Here is a 20,343-nt window from a genome sequence, read left to right as displayed (position 1 = left end):
CAAAGCGGAGGCCTTGAGATGTGCGGGATCCTCTCAGACACAGATCTTATCAACCTTTCAGTGTTGAGCCGGTGACTTTCGAGTTTTATTTAGTTGATTCCCCAACACTGGCTCTAATTCAGGATCTAAAATCAACAGCCCTCCTGTATGACACGTGTCCAATTCGGGTGTGTGTTTGTCACTTTACAGTGACTAGGATAAACATCACATAAACATTTGGCAGGGAAACAATTTTTAATATGCTGTTTTCATCGCATCTGAGCTCAGGCAAGAGAGTCACGATTTCCAAATCGTAGGTGTGGTCTCAGCTCAGAAACAGCACTGCTGGCGGTGAGTTCCGTAATTTCAGTGTTTCCCACAAATCTTATCACGCAGGGTTTCTTTCCTGGGGAAATGGGAAGTCATCTCAGCCCCTGATCCTGACCTCAGGGCTCCTGGGCTCTGCTCTGGGCTGAGGGACGGACTGTGAAGTTGGAAACTTTGATCACATGGACACGTCAAGGCCTGTAGACTTTCTTTATCAGGTAAACCTATGGACTTGGAAACTGGATCGATCGGGTTTTGTTTTTAGTTGTAAACAGCAGTTGGAAAGGTAGATGCTCAGACTGAAGAAAAGATTTTTTTAAAGAGAAATTAAGACCAGAGTTAGGCTCTGCACATACATTTAAACATGTTTTCAGAGCCTAAGATTTTTGCTAACAACATACTCTGACCTAGTCACACAAGATCCCCAGTGAGACCGAGAAAACATCCAGAGAAACCCAGAATCACGTGGGACTTGATCCAAAAGACTGACAGGAATCACAGTGGAAGCATAATGTCTAAGCCCTTGAGAGGGTTAATGATAAAATAATCAATGTTGGCCTCACAGCCATCAGACGAGCGACCGTCCCTGATGTGCTGGACAAAAGGCCAGAGGTCAGCAGGGCCAAGACCGCGGTCCCCGGGCCTAGGATGCAGGTCCCCAGACTGAGGTCCACGGGGCGCGGGTTCCCGGACCACAGTCCACGGGGCTGAGACACGGGTTCCCACGTCCCCAGAAAGTTCGAGTGGCTTCAGACTCCCCTTTCCTCCAACGAAGCCTTCTAGGACCCGCTGTGAAATGGGGAGGCGGCAAGACAGCCCTGGTGACCCCGGGGCGGGGTCTCGGTCTCCTGACGGCTGATGGAGACGCTGGAAGAGGGGTGCATGGCAGGGGAAGTCCAGTGGGAAAGGGGGTGCCCTGAGGCGCGGTCAGGAAGGTTCTCCCCAGGACGGATGGAGAGATGCTCAGTCTGTCCACAGAAACATTTCTTCAGACCAGCTTCTCACCAGGCCCCAGGGATGCTGGCAGAACTCGGCCCTCCATCAGCTTTCTTCCTGATGAGAGAGGAAACAGAAGAAACAACCAAATCACACAAAGGGTGAGACCATCACAGGGTACCGAGTGCTGTGGGGGGACACAGGGAGGCCAAGGGCGCAGCGGAGGGCACGTTCAGACAGAGAGGCAGAGGGTCTCACGGAGAAGATGCTCTGAAGGAGCTAGAGGGCCAGGGAACGGGGGTGCTGCAGGCTGAGGGGAGGAACAGCAGAGCAGGGAGGGGACGGCGTGGCAAGAAGACCTGCATGAGCTCACTTCCTCTTCCCCCAGCTTCACTCCAGCGACCACCCAGCTCCCGAGCTCCGTGCAGAGGAAGGGCTTCCTGTGAGTTCGCAGTTCTCAGAATGTGCCACCAGAGGGCAGGGTGGGTCCCGCAGGTGTAGACAGGGTCACTTCCGCCCCCTGCGCCCCCTCCCAGATCACACGCTTTCCTTACAGGGGGACGTGTTGTGGGGAGGGCAGCTGTCCAGCTGTCCCAGATGCTACGTCTGCTCCTTATGCCCCGGCCCGAGCTGCCGACCCAAGATTTCCGCAGAGCTGGGCGTCTGTCAACGTTGCCACAAGCTCTGGGAAGCTCCTGACACAGAAGCTCATGGACACACCATGAACCTACACAGGGCAAAAGGTCAGGATCCTTTCAGTTCTCGATTTTATGTTAGCATAGCTCTCTCACACACAGGAGAAAATCTCTCCTTAAGTGACAACCCACTCCAGCATTCTCGCCTGGAGAACCCCATGGTCGGAGGAGCCTGGTGGGCTGCAGTCCACGGGGTCGCAGAGCCGGGCACGAGTGAGCATCTGAACACACACAGCACTTAGCTGATCTGCATCGCTGGACAGCAGAAACCGACATAACATTGTAAAGCAACTTTCCTCCCATTAAAAAATAAATTAAAAAAGTAAAACAAGAAATTTTGAAACTCTTGTAGGGAATTCCCTGGTGGGCCGGTGATTAGGACTCAGGTTTGATCCCTTCTCAGGGAACTAAGATCCCAAATGCCGCAAATCATGGCTTAATTAATTAATTAAAACACTCTGGTAGAGAAGCAGAAAAGTTACCTAATCGTTAGACAAAACCTTCCTTGTAACAGGTCCGTAAGAAAAATTTAATTTCAGAATAGGTCTTCAGTGGTGCCAATGACTCAGGTAACCCCCGGAAAAAGGCTCAGATAATACCCCTGTATTTCTCAAGTACCGCTGTGTCTCGGTGGACCGGCCTTGTCAGAGACACACAGTACCACGTGAGCCTCCAAGCTCCAAACTCAGCCCAGGCCTGCCCTGACCCGCAGGCGGCCAACCACTGCGGGCTGCTGGTCGCCACGGGGCTCCCTGACAAGCCTCCCCCAGTCCATCAGCCCTGAGCCTCCTGTGCGCCTCTCAGCCTCCCAGCCTGGCGGCTGCTGCCCAGCTGCCTAAGTCAGCTGAAACTGAAGCCCTAGGACCTGCACAACCTCCCAAGGATCCGTCTGGGTATTCCTCATTCCAGGGCCTCTCCCCAGCCCCGCCAGCATCATCCACCTCCTGTCCTGCTCGGTCACCTCTGGACCCTGGGCTTCCCTTTCTTCCCTTCCTTCCCTTCCTGGGCGTCGCTCTGCTCACCTGGGCACCTTCCTGGGCGTCTCTCTGCTCACCTGGGCAGTGCTCTGACCTCCTGCCTGGGCTTCCTCGGCAGCGCTGCCCCCTGCACCCACCGTCCGCACTGCGGCGTACAGTTCCGTCAGCAGACCGTTGTGCCCGGATCCCTAAACTGTGTTGAAGGGAAACCTGCTGCCACCCTGGTCCTCCTGGAGGAAGCCCGGCTCATCCGTCTCGTCCCTGAGCCCCATGACCTTGGCCGCTGAGATCTCAGCTAATCCTGAGGCGCGCCCCACCTTAGTTTATATCACTGTGCGGTGCCCTCCAAGAGGTGCCTCCAGCCACAGTCGGCTACTTAAATGTGAATGGCTTTGTTGTTGCTGTTCAGTTACCAAGTCGTGTCCGACACTCTGTGACCCTGTGGACTGCAGCCCGCCAGGCTCCTCTGTCCCCGGGATCCTCCAGCGAGAATACTGCAGCGGGCTGCCATTTGCTCCCCCGGGTGCTCTTTCCAACCCAGGGATCAAACTTGCGTCTCCTGCATTGGCAGGCAGACTCTCTACAACTGCGCCACCAGAGAAGTCAAATAAAATTTGAAATTCCATTCTGTGGCCACACAGGTCACATATCAAGAGCCCTGTGGCTGACCAAGGCCAGGGCTCCCGAGCTGGAGAGCCCAGACTCTAGAACATTTCTGTGAAGGCAGAAAGTTCCACTGGACAGCGCCGTTGCAGAACATTGGTTGGGAGTCTTAGTTACAGACACGAGAACCCTCTTCAGCAAGTTTAAGCGGAAAGGGAATTATCACAGACTAGTAGGTCCTTGCAGAACTTTCGAGAGAGCTGGTGTGGAAGCCACACGGGCAGGGACGACATACCCCAGCCCCTCCCCCGGGCTGCTTGCAGAGTCCTGGTGGCCTCCCCGGCGACTCCCGCGTCCTCCCCAAACACGCGTCCCAGCTGGCTGGGACTCTGTGCCCGTTTGCTCCCAGGTCTGTGTCTGGGGGTCTCGGCCTCTGAAACCCCCCTTGCAGGAACCCCTCATCTTCCACGTGCAATCCCTGCACCTCGTCCCTCCCCGCTGTAGCAGGACCCCTCGTCTGAGATCCCGGCTCATCAGGACAGGTCATCACGTGACGATGTCTTGGCCTGCAGCTCAGGCTGGGGGTGTCCTCTGGGACAGCTTGATGGAGTCACGTTCGCGTCCTGGAAACCCTCCCCCCATGGGGCCCAAGAGCCCGGACAAAGCCTGGAGCATGTTGCTCGTGACCCACTGGGTCCCGCCAGCACCCGCCCCTTAACGTCCAGCACCTGGGACCTGGGAGAGAGAGAGAAGCCCAGAACTGCAGGGGCTCCGGGCCCCCAGCCCTGCCCTGTTAGCCCTCAGTGGGCGGCCCTGCGGCCCTAACAAGGCCGAGTCCTTGAGACGTGCGGAGGACATCCCGAGGCAGCAGCCTCCATCTCCTTCCTCCCGGCTCGATCAGCCCCGCTGGCGAGACAGAATTCTGCAGACAGCTCAGGAGGCTGCGGGTCTACCAGAGGGGCCCCACACACTCGTGTCTTGGGGGGACCCTTTGGTTCACGAAGGCCCTGGGCCCTTCATCCTGCAAGCGCTCTCTCCACATGACCGCATCGAAGCCTACCCTTCAAATGCCATCACAGCGGGGGTGAGGGTTCACCATGTGGGTTTGAAGGGACACAGCCCTGTGCATCCCCCTGGCTCTGAGCCCCCCGGGCAGAAACAAAACCGTGCGGGTCCGGGGTGGTGAGCGTGAGTGAGCCCACACACGGAAGCCTGATGGGGCCGGCTGGTCTCACAGGGCTGTCAGGAGCCAGGCTCATAGCTGGTCAGGGTGGGCTTCCTGGAGGAGGCCCCAGGGAGGGTGCAGGGGCTGAGCCACCAGCTTGCACAGCGCCCCTGTGCTGGGCAACCCCACCACCCTACTCCCAAAAGAGGCCTGGTCTACGCGCTGTCTCCCCTGGCCCGACATCCTGCCCAGCGCTCCTGTCCAGGATTTGGGCCTCAGAGTCTCAGAGGTGCTTTCTCTGATGGTCCTGTCGGAGGCTGCCCTCCCCACCCCAGCCTGTACGCGTCCTCTCCCTCTCCCTCTCCCATCGCCCTGCCTCCCCTCGCACCGGGCACAAGCGCGCTGATTCACCCTCCCCGCCTGCGTCTCTCTCCTCTGTCTCTCCCTGTCTCTCTGTCTCTGCTCCTTTCTGTCTCCCTGTCTCTCTCCCTGTCTCTCTGTCTCTCTGTCTCCTTGTCTCTCTCTCTCTCTGCTCCTCTCTGTCTCTCTCTCTATCTCTCACCCTGTCTCCCTGTCTCTCTCTCTCTCCTTGTCTCTCACCCTGTCTCTCTGTCTCCTTGTCTCTCTCTCTCTCCCCCTCTCTGTCTCTCTGTCTCCCTGTCTCTCTGTCTCTCTGTCTCCTTGTCTGTCTCTCTCTCTGCTCCTGTCTGTCTCCCTCCCCACCTGCTTCTCCTGCTGGAACATGAGCAGAGGTCTCGCCCACCTGTGTCTGCCTGAACCCCAGGGGCACCACCCGGCGTCCCCCAGGGTCCCAGCAGGGCCTGCAGGAGGATGAAGGCAAGGCTGGACCAGCGCGGGGAGCAGCGCAGAGACGGGAAGGGACTCCTGTGAGAGCCACCTTCCCTTGGTCCCGTCCCCCTCCCCACCCCAAAGTCACTGTTCCCAAGGCCAAGCTTGTTCTGCGCCGCACAACAGGCCTGTGAATCCGGGACCAGGTGTTGAGGCAAGGAAACCGACTCGATCCGGAAAGCCAGCTGACAGAGAAGACAGCAGGCTAGCGCCTCGAAAGAACCATCTTATCGGGGGCTGGACACCAGGATCTTTACAGGTCAGACATGGGGGGAGGTGAGGAAGCAAAGTAAAAAGACCAGCAACCTAGCAAACGTCTCCTAGAATAGCAAGCCTCGGGCGGAGGATGTGCTGATTTCTTCCCTCCGGCCATCTACAGGTGGACAGGGTTCTGAACAAAGGCACTTTAGTTAACAGTCTGGCAGAGGGACAGGGTCCTCTGAGGCAGGCCACTCTGTATGATTATAATAACAAAAGCGACAATCAGCAAGTCAGACAAACAGTTCCAACATGGAGTCAGAATTGTCTTCTCTCTGCAACAACTGGAAAACTTCATTTCCACACCTGGTAGCAGCCAAGAGCAGAAAAATGCACATGCTCAGACACCTGGAAGCCACAGGCTCAAACCCTGGGCCCTCCTGAGCTGCGAGAGGACCTGTCCCGTCTCAGGGGAAGGGACTGAGGGGTGATGTCGGGGCTGCCTTGTTCCTCCCCTCTGGGGGGAGCCACGTGACGCTTTGGGACCACAGAAGGTGCCACGCGGGGCCCCCTGCTCCCTCGGTGGAGGCGTCCAGAGTAGCTCTTATTACTGCTGCAGGCAGCGGCCCCTTCAGTGAAACGACCCACGGACACTGGCGTTTGCTTGATCAGCATCAAATTCCGTAAAGCTGCCTCTTCTCCTTTTAAGCGTAGAACTAGGCCAGGGTTAAGAGATGAGGACAACCCAAATATTAGCTTTCAGACTCGCCGCTCAGAGCTGCAACCCAGACCACAGGGCATGGCCCACGTGGAAGTGTGTTTGAGGTCAAGTCAACAAGCCTAACCCCGTCGAGTGCTAACCTGCTTTGTGGGTGAAAGATTTCTGAAGAAATTGATCATCGTCTGTGTTTCAGTGTTTGTGACTAACCTGTGTAGCCACAGGACACTCGCAGTATACACTTCAACTCACCCAAATGCCGCTGGCTACTTCGATCTCTGCCCTTCACCCCATTCAGAAGATGTGCTAGCTGAGGCCAGGCGGAGCCTTTGGAATCCAGGCTCCGAGCCCACTGGCTTCAGGCTCCGGAGAGGCACTGCTGTGGAAAGCCGTGAGCTCGCCAGCGGGTATTAGGTAAAACAGGAAGAGACCCTCACGGAGCATCAGGGGCAACGATCTGTACTGTGTCTCGAAGAGACTGGCAGCTGACACAGCAGGCTGGGGACCCCTCGTCATGATGAAGGAAATCCGTGCTCATGAAAAATATGACAAGCTGCCAGTATTTGGTATTCAGAATGCACACCTTTTCCAATTGCTTGAAACATCATTTTTCAGTTGCTTAAAACATTTGGGTTTTAAAAAAGTAAAAATAATAAATGATCTAAAACACACCTAAGCATATGGAACAGATACGGAACAAGATATGAAGTGAATGAAGAAGCGCTGAGCTGGGCTGAGGCTGAAGTTACGCCCCAGGCCAACCACAGACCTGCAAACACACAAAGTAACATTGCCAAGTCATGGCCTGAAAAACAGAGCCCATGGTGGACATTCTCAAGCCTTGCAGTGTATCAGCTACGAGTGAGAAAACAGGGGTAATTTCTGTTACAACGGACAGTGCTTCAACTATTTAGCCAAAAATCAAGAATTCATGGGAATTTTAAAATAAGACACTGGTGGTTCCCTTATTGCTTTATTCCATTGTGTAATGCATATTGAAAATATTCACATTTGACTTTCTGAAGTAGACACAGTGAAGAATGTCAGAGTGTTCTTTAAAATTTTTTTCATTAAATATGTGCCAATGTTATGACTCTTCCTGAGTTTATAGAACCACTGAAAGAAATTAAAGGCAATGCTGCTGCTGCTGCTAAGTCGCTTCAGTCATGTCTGACTCTGTGTGACCCCATAGACGGCAGCCCACCAGGCTCCCCCATCCCTGGGATTCTCTAGGCAAGAATACTGGAGTGGGTTGCCATTTCCTTCTCCAATGCATGAAAGTGAAAAGTGAAAGTGAAGTCGCTCAGTCGTGTCCGACTCTTCTCGACCCCATGGACAGCAGGGGGTCTTCCGTCCATGGGATTTTCCAGGCAAGAGTACTGGAGTGGGGTGCCATTGCCTTCTCCAACTAATTCACTAGTTTAGTATGCAATAAAATAACGGAGGCTTTGAATAAGTTACCCTGGCTAGTAACAACTAATCAGTTTTCTTCCGTGATCACTGTTCTACATAGGCAGAAGAATTAATTCACAGATAGTCTTTCTGGTCCATCTTCAACTGTTCTCACACTACATAATCAATTAGGGACATCTTTTTACAGATATATGAAGAGAACACAGGTAGCTTGACATAAGCTGAGTTTGTTAAATCTATTTGCTATGACAAGGGATTTCTGACACAAGAATTGCTCACTGCACACTGAACCCTGAAGAAGTGATGAAACAAGACAGCTGATGTTAGGAGGTACACGGGCGTGGGGTAGGGTGAGAAGTCACGGATAAATTAAACACTGGCAAGTATCTGCTGAAGCAGAGCCACTTTTCAGGGGGCATAAGAAAAACTGATAAGTCACCATTTTAGCCTCTTGAGAGAAATCCATTTGTTGTCAAGAACTTAAGACCATTTACTATCGTTCATGCCACAAAATGCAATAGTCACACTATTTCCAGAAGGATCCTGAAAACTGTAGTGCAAAAGGAATCTAAGAAAATAAATAAGTACAAAACCACCAACATTGTTCAAAGAAATGTGCTCAAAACAGTGACTTTTAGTGTAATGATATTTGCCAGAGCTCCTTGAAAGAGTTTTACCAAGATTTACCCCTACTTTTCCTCTAACTCAAGGATTTCTGTAAATGGAATGTTCTCCAAATGCTCAGTAATCAAAGCAGCAAACAGCAGTGTGACCTATGTTTTCTCCCCAACAGCACACCTAAGAAGGAGCTGAACCTGAAGCTGAAAGCTTTCGTATAGAAGCTCTTGACCGGTACTTCTCTGGTGGCTCAGCAGCTAAGACTCCGTGCTGCTAACGCAGGGGGCCTTGGTTCGATCCCTGGTCAGGGAACTGGATCCCCCATGCCACAACAAAGCAGTTTCATGCTGCAGCTAAGACCTGGATTAGCCAAATAAGTAAATACTAAAGAAAACCCTTGTGACCTAGCTAGACAGGTATGTGAATTTATTTCCAATTGAAATTTTTACACAACAAATCAATAATAATGATATTACAGCGTTTCCTAACATGAATAAACAGGCAGAACGCTTTAATCGTAAACAGTATTGTGTATTCCACAGCCACTCCCAAGTTGAAGCGGTACTTTTCCGTTTGGGCAATCACTAACCTTTGATGTCAAGGTTAACATAACTGACTTGAAACAGTGTAGGTGAATTCATTTAACTTTACCTGTTGGTTTGGGGGGTTTTTTCCCTAGACTTGTGGGATCTTAGTTCCCCAGCCAGAGATTGAACCTGGGATCCCTGCAGTAGAATCATGGAATCCTAACCACTGGATCACCAGGAAAGTCCTTGACATAACTTTGAATCTGATATGCTTTTCCTTCAAATTCGTTTTCAAAAGTAAACTACTTTTGTTGATGAGAATGCAGATAAGGAAAGCGATTTTTTTTTTTCTGTTTCTTTTTCGGTACTCAATTCAGTTCTGGAAATTTTTTCAGTATGTTTGGAACAACTTGAGTGTGTGAGTATATACTTTTTTAAACTACAAATGCTATGAAATGTAAATAGAGATCAAGTATTGGCAATCAAAATTCAGCATCGAAATTGAGGTGAATTGTGAGTGTGGAATACACACCAGGTACTGAAGACATAGTATGAAAAAAAGAAAATAAAATACTTCTTTAATATTTATTATTGAGGTTTTCCTGGTAGCTCAGCTGCTAAAGAATCCGCCTGCAGTGCAGGAGGCCCCAATTTGATTCCTGGGTCAGGAAGATCCACCAGAGATGGAATAGGCTACCCCCTCCAGTGTTTTCAGGCCTCCCTGGTGGCTCAGTTGGTAAAGACCTCGTCCGCAATGGGGGACACTTGGGTTCCATCTCTGGGTTGGAAAGATCCTCTGGAGCGGGGAACGGCTACCCACTCCAGTGATCTGACCTGGAGAATTCCTTGGACTGTGTAGTCCTTGGGCTTCCCAGGTGGCGTAGTGGTAAAAAACCTGTTCGCCAGTGTGGGAAACGTAAGGGACTCTGATTTGATCCCTGGGTTGGGAAGATCCCCTGGAGGAAGAATGGCAACCCACTCCAGTATTCTTGCCTGGGAAATCCCATGGACAGAGGAGCCTGGTGGGCTACAGTCCACGGGGTTGCAGAGAGTCAGACATAGCTGAGTAGGCACCTTGTGTCGTCCATGGGGTTGCAAAGTGTTGGACACAACTGAATGACTTCCACGTATACTGAAATGATATTTTAGATATATTGTGCTAAATAGACTGCATTATTAAAATTACCTTCACCTTTTTCTTTTAACATTTTAACGTGGCTGCTACAATCCTCAAAGTTCAGGTTGTGGTTCCTGCTACATTTCTACTGGGAACCACTGATCCAGACTGTCTTCTTTCCAAAGGCCAGAGGCGTGCGGGAGAGGGGCGCTCCATTGCCCTACTGCCCTATTAGGGCTTCCCAGGTGTTGCCAGTGGTAAAGAACCCAGCTGCCAATGCAGGAGACGTCAGAGACGCAGGTTCTATCTCTGGGTTGGAAAGATCCCTTGGAATAGGAAATGGCAGCCCACTCGAGTATTCCTGCCTGGAGAATCCCATGGACAGAGAAGCCTGGCGGGCTATAGCACATAGAGGCAGGAAGAGCTGGACACACTGGCATGACTCAGCACGTGCGTGTTGTCCTGCTAAATGTTCCACTTACTGGAGAAGGGCTTCCCTGTGGCTCAGCTAGTAAAGAATCTGCCTGCAATGCTGGAGACCTGGGTTCGATCCTTGGGTTGGGAAGATCCCCTGGAGAAGAGAAAGGCTACCCACTCCAGTAGTCTGGTCTGGAGAATTCGAAAAGAGTCGGACACGACTGAGTGACTTTCACTTACTGGAGAAGCTGGGTCACTTCCTCAGAGCTTCCCTTAGCTAGTCCCGTTAACGGTTTCATTTCCAGAGAACTGGAAGATGTGCCCACAGGCCTAACTGGACTCAGAATCAGGATGTGGGGTGGACTGTGGGCCCGGTGCTGCCAGGGGCCACTTAGAGTGGGCTGCGATGCTGAGCAGGTCCAGCTGCACCCCTGACTATAAACTGGCATTTCCCCCTTTCACACGGACCTGGGAGACCCACCCTGTGGAGACCCAGTTCCATCCCCTTACTGAATAAATCAGGCCTGCATCCTTGATGACCTTTGTCTGCATCAATATTTTACAAAGGATTACAGATCAAAAAAGAGGAGGTTGGTGGGGGCAGGGGGGGGGGGGGGAAATTTCCTGGCAGTCCGCTGGTTAAGACTCTGTACTTCCATCGCAGAGGGCACAGGTCTGATCCCTGGTCTCAGGGAACTACGTTCCCACAAGCCAGCTGACAAAATAATAATTCACTAGGGATTACACACTGATGTTGTTTTAGTTCCGCCGCTCCTTCATATTTATCTGCTGCGCTCATGCTAGAAAGAAGAGCTTTCCTTTGTGACTAACGCTGTCTGAAACAGTTCATACAGATAAATGCTTCTTCCTCTTTCCTTACCCAAAGAAGTGGTGCACTGATTATGGCAAACGAGTGTCCGGATTTTTGCTCTGTTTACTCCCCTCTGCAACTTATTTTTATTTATTTTATTTTTCGGCCTCGCCACACAGCTTGTGGGATCTTGATTCCCCCACCAGGGATCAACCCTGCAATCCCTATAGTGGAAGCGCAGAGTTCTAAACACTGGACCCTCAGGGAATTCCTTCTGCATTGTTTTAGAGATTTTTTTCTCTGTTAAGTTTTCAGAGACTAACTTTGTTGGGATATAGTTCACGTATCCTATAGCTGACCCCTTAGAGTATATAAGCCAATGGTTTCCAGCACAGTCACAGCTGTGCAACCATCACTACAACCAATGTTGGACCATTTTCATCACCCCAAGAGCAGAGCGTGGATGCATTAACATCCCTGCTTCCCGGCCCCAGGCGGCCACCAGGCAACTCACTGTGTCTGTGGATTTGCCCACTCTGGATGCTTCATATGAGTGGAATCAAGGATAAAGAGAAAGCGAAAGTCACTCAGTCATGTCCAACAACTCCTCTCGACCCCATTGACTATACTGCTAAGTCGCTTCAGTCGTGTCCGACTCTGTGCGACCCCATAGACGGCAGCCCACCAGGCTCCCCCATCCCTGGGATTTTCCAGGCAAGAGTACTGGAGTGGGGTGCCATCGCCTTCTCCGATGGACTATACAGTCCATGGAATTCTCCAGGCCAGAATACTGGAGTGGGGAGCCTGTCCCTTCTGCAGGGCATCTTCTCAACCCAGGAGTCGAACCGGGTTCTCCTGCATTGCTGCTGCTGCTGCTAAGTCACTTCAGTCGTGTCCGACTCTGTGCGACCCCATAGACATCAGCCCACCAGGCTCTCCTGCCCCTGGGATTCTCCAGGCAAGAACACTGGAGTGGGTTGCCATTTCCTTCTCCAATGCCTGAAAGTGAAAAGTGAAAGTGAAGTCTCTCAGTCGTGTCCGACTCTTAGTGACCCCATGGACCACAGCCTACCAGGCAGATTCTTTACCAACTGAGCTATCAGGGAAGCCCGGAATCAAGGATAGATGGTCTTTTGGGTCTGGCTTCTTGTAGTTCATCATTGTTTGCAAGAAGCGGCCATGTAGTAGCCTGTCTCAAATGTTTCATGTTTGCCAGCTCTCAGTTGATCCGACATTTGAGTTGTTTTCACCTCTTCGCTACTGTTTATAATGCTGCTCTGAGCATTCCTGGCCAAGTTTTTCTGAGGATATATGTTTCACTTCTCTCAGGTGTGCACCTAGGCCTAGAATTGCTGGGTCACAAGGCAGCTCTGTGTTTACTCCTTTGAAGAACTGCTAGACTGTTTGCCAAAGCAGAGGCACCATTTTCCTTTCCCTCCAGCTGTGCACGAGGGCTCCTATTTCTCTGTATCCTCACTCACACCTGCTGTTTTCCATTCTTTTTGATTGTAGCTCTTTTGGAGAGTGTGAAGAGGTATCTAATTACCAATTTGATTACCATTTCCCTGATGGCTAATGATGCTGAGCATTTTTCATACCTTTATTGGCCATTTGTACCTCTTCTTTGGAGAAACGTCTATTCGATCTTTGTCTTTTTGGCCATATCGCGTGGCGTGCAGGACCTTAGATCTCCAACTAGGCATTGAACCCAACCCCCCTGCACAGAGTCCTAACCGCTGGGCCACCAGGGAAGTCCTTCTTTGCTCATTATTTAATGGGGTTATTTGGGTCTTTTTGTCTTTGTATTATTGAGTTGCAGAAGCTCTTTAAGTATTTTAGATACAAGCCCCTTATGGATATTTGGCTTCTGAAAATGCCCTGTTCTGTGGACTTGGTGTTTTCCCTTGAGGACCATGAATTCACAGAATTGCTCCCCCATTTCCATGTCTAGAGTCAGTGCTTCGGATACTCAGACGGTCCTGTGTTTAGCCAGGGGGAGCCCCTCCCAGCATGGCTTCCTGTTCCATCAGCATCCTCACAAAGGTAGAATTTCAGGTCAGTGTCAGCAGGAAATGAGAGGACTTTCCAGGCTCCAGATGACCCCCGAACCCACCTCCACAGCTGGGACTGCTCTGCCTGCAGCACGCAGGGGTCTGAGCAGGTGGGCGGCCCCCACCGCCTGCTGTGTCTGTGTGGGAGGAGGGAGCCACCGTTTCTGTAGGTCTGGTTTCCCCTAGCCTGGTTTTCAGCACACACAGAGCCCATGACTGTGCAGGAGAGGTGGAGACGAGGACCCAGGCACCTCCGACCTCCCTCTAAGGACACAGATGTACACAGACACCCTCTTTCCCTGGCGGGCTACAGTCCATGGAGTCGCAAAGAATTGGACACGACTGAGCAACTGGACAACAACCTCTCTCCACCGTTGTCCTTCTGGAGAGAAGATAAAACTCAGGATTAAAGGGTGGTGCGATGTACAACCTCTCCCCAAAGAGAAAAATCAAACAAGCAACCCAGTAGCAAAAGACAGGTGGGCGGGCAGGATCCCAGGCCCAAGCTGTCCAAAGGGGGATGCAAGGAAGAAGCGGACCCTGATGTCCTAAGGGGACGCAGGGAAGCGGGATCGGCTGTTGGCAGTGTGTCTTCCCACAGACATCATTGCTTTTCATTCTCACAAAAGCTCAGCAACATGCATGATGCGATGTTTTGTTTCTACTCTATAGGTTAAAAAATTGAGGTCTGAGGGGTTCGAGGAACTTGCCACAAGCAGGCGGCTAAAGAGTGAGTGGGGTGTCAGCCTGAATGGAAGGTCTGAACTCCTTCCGCGCCCTGGCTTGGAGGGTTGGAGGCAGAAACCCGGGCCCTGGACCCCTGAGAGGGACAATCTGTAAGATGCTCCTTCCCAAAGGACTCTGTGGGGAAGGAATTTGGGGAATGCTACGCAGAATAAGCATGTTTTATGATCCCATCATTCCCAGGACCTCAGTAAAGACTCGGAAGAGCTACAGAAGAAACAAACCTTGTCTGATTCAAGTAAGTTTTTGAATACATTTGACCGAGAAAAATGCCCTCACCACTTTCCCCTCTGAAACTCTGGACGACACAGGGCTGGGGAGGCTGCCCGTGTTCAGGTTGTGTGACACCTGTGTCTCCCGTGACCAGCAGCAGCCATTCTGGGTGATGCCAGGCACCCCGGGGAGACTCAGCCCCTCTCACCTTTCAGGGGCTGGACTACACCCCCTGATGCTGGAGCCTGAAATGTCGCACATTTCAACCGGAAAGGCCAGACAGTGACGGTTCTATCTTCTTTATTCCTTTGCCGTTGATTCACTAGCAGATTACTGAACTACTAGGCAGAGTGAAGACTCCTTGCTGTGAGAGACTCTTTGGGATTTCTCCATGCTGAGTAGTACCGAGTAACCGAACACCCGGAACCTGGGAAGAATCTGAAAGGATTCCCCAAGCCCCGGGAGCTGTGCAGCGGATTCATTACAGGTGGGAGGGCAGGGGCTGGCTCGGCTGAGATATTTTGCCTTCGGTTTTAGAATGTACTTTGGCTCTTGAATTTCAGTGTCAAGGCCCTCTCTGAACTCCAGGATTCTTTGGTTTAGTCATTTACCACATTCTTTAAATTATTATACTAAGCTAACCAAACTGACCTGTGCCTGCCTGACCGGAACCAAAGAAAGGCATATTTTATATGGCCAAAATGAAAAATGGGCACCAGGACAAAAACACTTACAATTTTTTATTTTACTGTAGTTGATTTACAATGTCAATTTCCGCCGTACAGCAAAATGACTTAGTTATACGTGTATACAAATGCTTTTTCATATTCTTTTCCATTATGGTTTATCACAGAATATCGAATAGCTGCTCCCTCTGCTATACGATGGGACTCTGTCGTTTATTATTTATAACTTTTATCATCCACTAAGTACTTCTTCGGAAGTTGCCTCTTTCATCGTAACAACCGAAGAACAGATGATATGATTAGTAACCTGCGGAATTCAGTGCTGCTGCTGCTGCTAAGTTGCTTCAGTCCTGTGCGACCCCATAGACGGCAGCCCACCAGGCTCCCCCATCCCTGGGATTCTCCAGGCAAGAACACTGGAGTGGGTTGCCATTTCCTTCTCCAATGCATGAAAGTGAAAAGTGAAAGTGAAGTCGCTCAGTTGTGTCCAGCTCTTTGCGACCCCATGGACTGCAGCCCACCAGGCTCCTCCATCCATGGGATTTTCCAGGCAAGAGTACTGGAGTGGGGTGCCTTTGCCTTCTCCGGGAATTCAGTGTGTTAGCTTGTAATTAGATCTACTGGTTTTTTTTTTTTTTTTTTCTGTTTTGATAGTTAGGTAAGAAACTGCAGCTTGTCTGTCCCACATGGAAGCTCTTCTACCGTACAAAGCACCGCAGAGCCACATGCCTTGAAACCCTCCAGTGGGACACGCAGGCAGGGGACCCCACCCCACCCTCCTACACGACAAGCACTGGCCCTGCATACAGTGTCTGTAAGCAAGCCAGCACAGCGCTGGGCGTGCATGTGCTCTGAACGGGGGTCAGCTCCCTCCAGCCTCGGGCTTCAGCACTCTGTCTCGGTGGTGACTGCCTGTCCTGAACCTGGGTGGGCATGCTAGATTCCCACAAGCTGAGAGGGCTTTGCAGTTGCTTCTGCAAACCTGAGCTCCAACATAGCCAGTGACGTTAGCATCTTTGCTACACACCCACCATCCATGCAGGGAGCTGGGGAGGGGGCAGCCTTTCTGAAGCTTTAGGAAATAGAGTAGCTGGGGTTCTTCTACTGCTAGGATCTCTTATACATCAGACCATAGTGCCAGCTCCATATTTAAAGTAGCAAAGATACTCTTCACACGAAAGAAGTCCTTCTCTTTGTCCCAACATTTGCAATAGTGGACAATGTATGATGCTCAGACTAAAAGAACTGGGTTCAGATCGCAGGTGAGCTACTTACCAGGACACTTATATATTTCTTTATCCAGCATGGTTTTTCCAGTGGTCATGTACGGATGTGAGACTTGCACTGTAAAGAAGGCTGAGCGCTGAAGAATTGATGCTTTTGAACTGTGGTGTTGGAGAAGACTCTTGAGAGTCCCCTGGGCAGCAAGGAGGTCCAACCAGTCCATCTTAAAGGAAATGAGTCCTGAATATTCACTGGAAGGACTGATGCTGAAGCTGAAACTCCAACACTTTGGCCACCTCATATGAAGAACTGACTCATTTGAAAAGACCCTGATGCTTGGAAAGACTGAAGGCAGGAGAAGGGGATGACAGAGGATGAGATGGTTAGATGGCATCACCAACTCAATGGACATGAGTTTGAGTAAACTCTGGGAGTTGGTGATGAACAGGGAGGCCTGGCGTGCTGCAGTCCACAGGGTCGCAGATTCGGACACGACTGAGCCACTGAACTGAACTTACTCAGCATATTCCTTTACTTAAACACCCCAGCTCACCCTCCTCCACACAATAGGAAGCCAATGGAAGCTCAGAGGCCCACCTGAGGCTCTAATGGGAAGGCGAGTCTTCCAAGGCGGGCTGAGGGGACAGCAGTGACTGCGCAGGCGCCCTTGCCAGCGTCTCTGCATTCTCACCGACCCACGAAGCTCTCAGGGCCGCTCTCTGGACCTCCTGAGGCTTATGAGGCTGTGGCTCCAGTTTCCTCTAACAGCTCCTTCCAGAACCACTGCTCACGAGGGAAAGAAAAACCTTAGGGAATAAGACTGGACCACTGAGATCAGGGAGCCAGATGCAGTTTGATTTTATTTAGAAAGGGCTTCCCAGGTGGCATTAGTGGTAAGGGACCCCCCTGCCAACGGAGGAGTTACAGAAGACCCAGCTTCAATCCCTGGGTCGGGAAGATCCCCTGGAGGAGATGGCAACCCCCTCCAGTATTCTTGCCTGGGAAATCCCACAGAGGAGGCTGGTGGGGTTGCCCGGGTTGCAAGAGTTGGACATGACTGAAGTGACATAGAGGCAGCAGCTGAAAGCTATTCCAATTCCTTATACTCACCTTCTGAGTTGATGAGAGGAGGAGGAGGAAATTGTTTGAAAAGTGCTTCCTGGTCAACAAATGGCTGCTCTTAATAATGATACTACAAACAATCAAGACCCCTTTGCTTCTTTTAGGTCATAGTTCCTACTACTACCATGAAGCACCAGTGGAATCTAACAACCTTCTTGGTGTTATTCTGCGATTGTGATATTGTGTAATAATGTATACTTTCGCAGAAGATCAAGGTTAGTGTAATCTGTAGACACCCTCAGCTCAGTCGCTCAGTCATGTCTGACTCTTTGCGACCCCGTGCACTGCAGCGCCTAGGTTTCCCTGTCCATCATCAGCTCCCAGAGTCTACTCAAACTCATGTCCATTGAGTCAGTGATGCCATCCAACCATCTCATCCTCTGTCGTCCCCTTCTCCTCCTGCCCTCAATCTTTCCCAACATCAGGGTCTTTTCCAATGAGTCAGTTCTTTGCATCAGGTGGCCAAAGTATTGGAGTTTCAGCTTCAGCATCAGTCCTTCCAATGAATATTCAGGACTGATCTCCATTAAGATGGACTGGTTGGATCTCCTTGCAGTCCCAGGGACTCTTGAGAGTCTTCTCTAACACCACAGTTCAAAAGCATCAATTCTTCGGCCCTCAGCCTTCTTTATAGTGCAAGTCTCACATCCGTACATGACTACTGGAAAAATCATATCCTTGACTAGATGGACCTTTGTGGACAAATAATGTCTCTGCTTTTTAATATGCTGTCTAGCTTGGTCATAACTTTTCTTCCAAGGAGCAAATGCCTTTTAATTTCATGGCTGCAGTCACCCTCTGCAGTGATTTTGGTGCCAAAAATAAAGTCTGTCACTGTTTGCATTGTTTCCCAGTGTATTTGCCATGAAGTGATGGGACTGGATGCCATGATCTTTGTTTTCTGAATGTTGAGTTATAAGACAACTTTTTCACTCTCCTCTTTCACTTTCATCAAGAGGCTCTTAAGTTCTTCACTTTCTGCCATAAGGGTGGTGTCATTTGCATATCTGAGGTTACTGATAGTTCTCCTGGCAATCTTGATTCCAGCTTGTGCTTCATCCAGTCCAGCATTTCTCATGATGTACTCTGCATAGAAGTTAAATAAGCAAGGTTACAATATACACTTTTGACATACTCCTTTCCCAACTTGGAACCAGTCTGTTGTTCCATGTCCAGTTCTAACTGTTGCTTCTTGACCTGCATACAGATTTCTCAGGAGGCAGGTCAGGTGGTCTGATACTCCCATCACTTGAAGAATTTTCTACAGTTTGTTGTGATTCACACAGTCAAAGGTTTTAGCATAGTCAATAAAGCAGAGTGAGTGAAGTCGCTCAGTCGTGTCCGACTCTTTGTGACCCCGTGGACTGTAGCCCACCAGGCTCCTCTGTCCATGGGATTCTCCAGGCAAGAATACTAGAGTGGGTTGCCATTTCCTTCTCCAGGGGATCTTCCCGACCCAGGGATTGAACCCAGGTCTCCCGCATTGCAGGCAGATGCTTTATCATCTGAGCCACCAGGGAAGCCCCAGTGAAGCAGAAGTAGGTGTTTTTCTGGAACTCTCACGCATTTTCGATGATCCAGCGGATCTCTGGTTCCTCTGCCTTTTCTAGACAACCTGACAGAAAATGAGTCTGATCCAATGAAACGACCGCCATTTCAATTCTCAAAGGCATTTCTTTTCTTTACTATTAATTTTGAAAAGATAACATATGTTCGTTGTACAACTTTCAAAAGGAACAAAGGCTGCACAAAGAACAGTCGCCCTCCAACCTTCACCCCCTTAACGTCCTTAGAGGCAGCCATTGCCAACATTGCTCTTGATCTTTGGAAACACAAATTTATATACTTTCTTTGTCTCTGTGCACAGATGGCCAGCATACTACACACATGATTCTGCACCTTAATTGTTTTCCTACATATCTTAAAGATCTTTCTGTTAGCACAAGTTCCTGTGTCCCACACACTAAGGCCAAACAAACAGAAACATTGGCATTTGGAGGAGAGAAAGGTTTACTGCAGGGCTAGGCAAGGAGTTAGGTGGCTTATGCCTTTAAAAAATTTAAAAAACCCTGAACTTCCTGAAAGGTTTTGGCAAAGCACTTTGAAAAGCCAGGTGAGACAGGGGAATAGCAAGGTATAGTGACCACCTGGTGCACAAGCCTCTGACTGGCTGATGGTGAGGGAATGAGGTGGTGTCACAGGGGTTACCTTCATGCAGCCTGGGGCTATATGCTCACAGAAGTTAAACCTTCCTTGCGGTGGGGTGTTTTCATATCTTTAAAGCAACTCCAGAAATGTGCATCAGATACTGTTATCTGGTAAAGCAGAGAATGGGGGAGGTGGGGAGGAAGGCCGCTTCCCATGAGGCCCCACAGAGTCCTGCGGGCTGTATTTTTATATCAGAAGGCACAGCCGCCTTACGTTTTAGGCATTCCGCGGACAGGACGCAGGCCTATTTCTTTGACTCTCTCCCTTTGGTGGCTATGGAAATCGTTTCCCATCCTCCCATACTAAAAATAAATAAATAATAATGGTGTTTACGTTCCAGTTGATGTCTTTGCCAGAGATGCCCCAGGGCCTCTGGACCGCCGCCCCTCCCTGCTCTCTCCGCACCAAACGCCTTTGAATTGACTCATACCTCCACAGTTTGGGCCCGTGTAAAACATTCACCATAAAAAACAAAGCAAAACCCAGAACAGCCGGGCGCTCCCACGTCTCCCTCTCCCGGCGGCTCGCCCCGCACGTGGCTCTGCGGCTCCGGGGTCGGTCCTAAGGTTGTGACCGGCTCTCCTGCCGGTACAGAGGGCGGCTTCTGGGGACGCTGCCTGTCCGGAGCCTGCGGCAGCTGCAAAAACCCACGAGAGGCGGGTAGCGCGCCCCTGCGGGCGGCGAGGATGGACCCGCGCGCCAGGAAACTGTCACTTGCCGCCCGGGGCGCGCCCGCTTGGCTGCC

General features: G+C 50.7%; 1 long non-coding RNA gene across 2 annotated transcripts; it reads right to left on the bottom strand.

The window, feature by feature from the left end:
* Window positions 1–550: 550 nt before the first annotated feature.
* On the bottom strand, window positions 551–20,296 carry LOC121820216 (uncharacterized). 2 transcript variants are annotated; one of them, XR_006060688.2, is made up of 3 exons: window positions 20,029–20,296; window positions 14,567–18,476; window positions 551–1,359 (listed from the first exon to the last, which is right to left on the bottom strand). It is a non-coding gene; the product is annotated as an uncharacterized LOC121820216 (long non-coding RNA). The 2 variants fall into 2 exon arrangements; XR_009601576.1 differs by having other exon boundaries at window positions 14,567–20,296.
* Between the last annotated feature and the right edge of the window lie 47 nt (window positions 20,297–20,343).

Source organism: Ovis aries, chromosome 8 (assembly GCF_016772045.2).
Source record: "Ovis aries strain OAR_USU_Benz2616 breed Rambouillet chromosome 8, ARS-UI_Ramb_v3.0, whole genome shotgun sequence".
Lineage (NCBI taxonomy): Eukaryota > Metazoa > Chordata > Mammalia > Artiodactyla > Bovidae > Ovis > Ovis aries.
The sequence above is the reverse complement of the archived record's forward strand: the minus strand, read 5'-3'. Positions and strand labels throughout refer to the sequence as shown.